Consider the following 4,245-nt stretch of genomic DNA (forward strand, 5'->3'; position numbering starts at 1 on the left):
GACCCCTGGGTGGGCTGACGGTGCCGCTCGGCCTCGCCCGACCGAAGCGGATGGACAGCCGGAGGGGGGGTGGCGGCTCGGACCGCCGACCCGCCCCGTCAAGGACGCAGCGCACGAGGGGGCCGTGGGACGGGCCCGCGCCCGTTGCCCGACGAGCCCCCGTGGGGTGGAAGGGGTCCCCCCCCTGCCGGGGAACGTCCCTCCAAGCACGGGTGCGGAAGAGAAGGAGGAGCAGGGTCCCAGGTCCGCCTGAACACCGGCGAGATCCCTGCCCGCCGCGGGAAGGGTGCCGGCCCGCGAAGGGCCCTCTCCGTCTCGTCCGCGAGCGCCCCATCGATCGGAAGGAGGAGCGGGGCCTCGCTCCCGGCGGCCGTCCCCGCGGACGTGCGCCGAGCCTCCCTCGAGAGCCCCCTCTCCGGAGGATCGGGCCCGAGACGACACCCCGAACCGCCGCAGACGTCCCCGCAGACGTCCGCCCGGGTCCCTCGTCCGAGTCCCCGGGAAGGGCCTTCACACGACGGTCGGTCTCTCTCACGTGTACGTCTCTAAAGGCTGGAGCCAGACAAGCCTTCTCTTACTATTCTCCCGGTACCTGTCGTAACCTTATACGTGAAAAGTCCCCCAGCGGCAACAGGCGGGAACGACTCACAAAAGCGGCCGACCGCCTGGAACTCTAGGTCGGCTGCACGGGTCAAATTCAACCCCATTCGGACTTCCAGAGCTCAGCCGGCCACCAGGTCAACCTCGCTGAAAGCGCCAGAGGTTGACCTGGTGTCCGGGGACCGAATCGGACACCAGGTCAACCTCCGCTAAAGCGGCCGGGGTTGACCTGTTGTCCCTGCCGGACTTAGAAAATTTTTCTCTCCAGCCCGGGACCGGGGTTGACCTGTTGTCCCTGCCGGACTTAGAAATTTTTTCTCTCCCGCCTGGGACCGGGGTTGACCTGTTGTCCCTGCCGGACTTAGAAATTTTTTCTCTCCAGCCTGGGACCGGGGTTGACCTGTTGTCCCTGCCGGACTTAGAAAATTTTTCTCTGCCGCCTGGGACCGGGGTTGACCTGTTGTCCCTGCCGGACTTAGAAATTTTTTCTCTCCCGCCTGGGACCGGGGTTGACCTGTTGTCCCTGCCGGACTTAGAAATTTTTTCTCTCCAGCCCGGGACCGGGGTTGACCTGTTGTCCCTGCCGGACTTAGAAAATTTTTCTCTCCAGCCCGGGACCGGGGTTGACCTGTTGTCCCTGCCGGACTTAGAAATTTTTTCTCTCCCGCCTGGGACCGGGGTTGACCTGTTGTCCCTGCCGGACTTAGAAATTTTTTCTCTCCAGCCTGGGACCGGGGTTGACCTGTTGTCCCTGCCGGACTTAGAAATTTTTTCTCTGCCGCCTGGGACCGGGGTTGACCTGTTGTCCCTGCCGGACTTAGAAAATTTTTCTCTGCCGCCTGGGACCGGGGTTGACCTGTTGTCCCTGCCGGACTTAGAAAATTTTTCTCTCCCGCCTGGGACCGGGGTTGACCTGTTGTCCCTGCCGGACTTAGAAATTTTTTCTCTGCCGCCTGGGACCGGGGTTGACCTGTTGTCCCTGCCGGACTTAGAAATTTTTTCTCTGCCGCCTGGGACCGGGGTTGACCTGTTGTCCCTGCCGGACTTAGAAATTTTTTCTCTGCCGCCTGGGACCGGGGTTGACCTGTTGTCCCTGCCGGACTTAGAAATTTTTTCTCTCCAGCCTGGGACCGGGGTTGACCTGTTGTCCCTGCCGGACTTAGAAATTTTTTCTCTCCCGCCCGGTACCGGGGTTGACCTGTTGTCCCTGCCGGACTTAGAAATTTTTTCTCTGCCGCCTGGGACCGGGGTTGACCTGTTGTCCCTGCCGGACTTAGAAAATTTTTCTCTCCCGCCTGGGACCGGGGTTGACCTGTTGTCCCTGCCGGACTTAGAAATTTTTTCTCTGCCGCCTGGGACCGGGGTTGACCTGTTGTCCCTGCCGGACTTAGAAAATTTTTCTCTCCCGCCCGGGACCGGGGTTGACCTGTTGTCCCTGCCGGACTTAGAAATTTTTTCTCTGCCGCCTGGGACCGGGGTTGACCTGTTGTCCCTGCCGGACTTAGAAATTTTTTCTCTCCCGCCCGGTACCGGGGTTGACCTGTTGTCCCTGCCGGACTTAGAAATTTTTTCTCTGCCGCCTGGGACCGGGGTTGACCTGTTGTCCCTGCCGGACTTAGAAAATTTTTCTCTCCCGCTCGGAACCGGGGTTGACCTGTTGTCCCTGCCGGACTTAGAAAATTTTTCTCTCCCGCCTGGGACCGGGGTTGACCTGTTGTCCCTGCCGGACTTGGAGCCCGAGGAGGGGATCGGCCACCAGGTAAACCTCCGCTGAAAGCGGCCACGGTTTACCTGGTGCCCGGGGAGCGAATCGGACACCAGGTCAACCTCAGCTGAAGCGGCCGGGGTTGACCTGCTGTCCCTGCCGGACTTGGAAAATTTTTCTCTCCAGCCTGGGACCGGGGTTGACCTGTTGTCCCTGCCGGACTTAGAAATTTTTTCTCTCCCCGCCTGGGACCGGGGTTGACCTGCTGTCCCTGCCGGACTTGGAGCCCCAGGAGGGGATCGGCCACCAGGTCAACCTCCGCTGAAAGCGGCCACGGTTTACCTGGTGCCCGGGGAGCGAATCGGACACCAGGTCAACCTCTGCTAAAGCGACCGAGGTTGACCTGGTGCCCGGGGAGCGAATCTGACACCAGGTCAACCTCTGCTAAAGCGCCAGAGGTTGACCTGGTGCCCGGGGAGCGAATCGGACACCAGGTCAACCTCTGCTAAAGCGGCCGGGGTTGACCTGCTGTCCCTGCCGGACTTAGAAAATTTTTCTCTCCAGCCTGGGACCGGGGTTGACCTGTTGTCCCTGCCGGACTTAGAAATTTTTTCTCTCCCGCCTGGGACCGGGGTTGACCTGTTGTCCCTGCCGGACTTAGAAAATTTTTCTCTGCCGCCTGGGACCGGGGTTGACCTGTTGTCCCTGCCGGACTTAGAAAATTTTTCTCTCCCGCTCGGAACCGGGGTTGACCTGTTGTCCCTGCCGGACTTAGAAAATTTTTCTCTCCCGCCTGGGACCGGGGTTGACCTGTTGTCCCTGCCGGACTTGGAGCCCCAGGAGGGGATCGGCCACCAGGTCAACCTCCGCTGAAAGCGGCCACGGTTTACCTGGTGCCCGGGGAGCGAATCGGACACCAGGTCAACCTCAGCTGAAGCGGCCGGGGTTGACCTGCTGTCCCTGCCGGACTTGGAGCCCGAGGAGGGGATCGGCCACCAGGTCAACCTCCGCTGAAAGCGGCCACGGTTTACCTGGTGCCCGGGGAGCGAATCGGACACCAGGTCAACCTCTGCTAAAGCGGCCGGGGTTGACCTGCTGTCCGTGCCGGACTTGGAGCCCGAGGAGGGGATCGGCCACCAGGTCAACCTCCGCTGAAAGCGGCCACGGTTTACCTGGTGCCCGGGGAGCGAATCGGACACCAGGTCAACCTCTGCTAAAGCGGCCGGGGTTCACCTGCTGTCCCTGCCGGACTTGGAGCCCGAGGAGGGGATCGGCCACCAGGTCAACCTCCGCTGAAAGCGGCCACGGTTTACCTGGTGCCCGGGGAGCGAATCGGACACCAGGTCAACCTCTGCTAAGGCGCCCGAGGTTGACCTGGTGCCCGGGGAGCGAATCGGACACCAGGTCAACCTCTGCTACGGCGGCCGGGGTTGACCTGCTGTCCCTGCCGGACTTAGAAAATTTTTCTCTCCCCGCCCGGAACCGGGGTTGACCTGTTGTCCCTGCCGGACTTGGAGCCCGAGGAGGGGATCGGCCACCAGGTCAACCTCCGCTGAAAGCGGCCACGGTTTACCTGGTGCCCGGGGAGCGAATCGGACACCAGGTCAACCTCTGCTAAAGCGGCCGGGGTTGACCTGCTGTCCCTGCCGGACTTGGAGCCCGAGGAGGGGATCGGCCACCAGGTCAACCTCCGCTGAAAGCGGCCACGGTTTACCTGGTGCCCGGGGAGCGAATCGGACACCAGGTCAACCTCTGCTAAAGCGGCCGGGGTTGACCTGCTGTCCGTGCCGGACTTGGAGCCCGAGGAGGGGATCGGCCACCAGGTCAACCTCCGCTGAAAGCGGCCACGGTTTACCTGGTGCCCGGGGAGCGAATCGGACACCAGGTCAACCTCTGCTAAAGCGGCCGGGGTTCACCTGCTGTCCCTGCCGGACTTGGAG

Source organism: Carettochelys insculpta, unplaced genomic scaffold (genome assembly GCF_033958435.1).
Source record: "Carettochelys insculpta isolate YL-2023 unplaced genomic scaffold, ASM3395843v1 scaffold_0109, whole genome shotgun sequence".
NCBI lineage: Eukaryota > Metazoa > Chordata > Testudines > Carettochelyidae > Carettochelys > Carettochelys insculpta.